Source organism: Notechis scutatus, chromosome Z, assembly GCF_049901735.1.
Source record: "Notechis scutatus isolate UNSWTSFEM ecotype Mainland chromosome Z, rNotScu1.2, whole genome shotgun sequence".
NCBI lineage: Eukaryota > Metazoa > Chordata > Lepidosauria > Squamata > Elapidae > Notechis > Notechis scutatus.
The window spans coordinates 61,392,625-61,393,196 of record NC_142025.1 but is presented as its reverse complement, the minus strand read 5'-3'; positions in this window follow the sequence as shown (position 1 = coordinate 61,393,196).

The window sequence follows — 572 nt, the reverse complement described above, 5'->3', positions numbered from 1 at the left end:
AAAAACTGTGCTTCTTCTCTAATGAAGGCTAGAGCAAGCTGTTCAACTTATAACAGCTCCTACGCACTGAGCTAAAATTAACAATTGCGGATTATGTGCCAAAGATTAGTCACTTCAATTTTAACCTTTTTTAGTGAATTCTAACATTTTGTATTTAAAAAAAGTATTTTATGTTTGCTTCAATGGAAATCAATATTGTCCTTAAAGTAAAGAAGGATGTTATCTGCTCTGTAAATGAAGCTACAAATTCAAATTGTTCTCAAAGAACAATAAACACTGGTCTCAATAATACAAATGGCTGATTTAATAAGCTCAAAACATTGAAACAGTTCAAAGGAATTACTAGTTCTAAAAATAGAAATTAGAAAGATGTAAAAGAAAAAAATGATGTAAAAGATGGATGTAAAAGAAAAAAATGATGTAAAAGAAAAAAATGATTACTGCAGGAGAGACAGAAACATCCTAGGTATTTGGCTAAGGTATGTCACGATTACATTTTAGAGAACTTGGTTTGGCAGTTGACCCAGAGATGGGCAAGTGTTCTGGCAAATATGAGAACGTAAATATAGCAT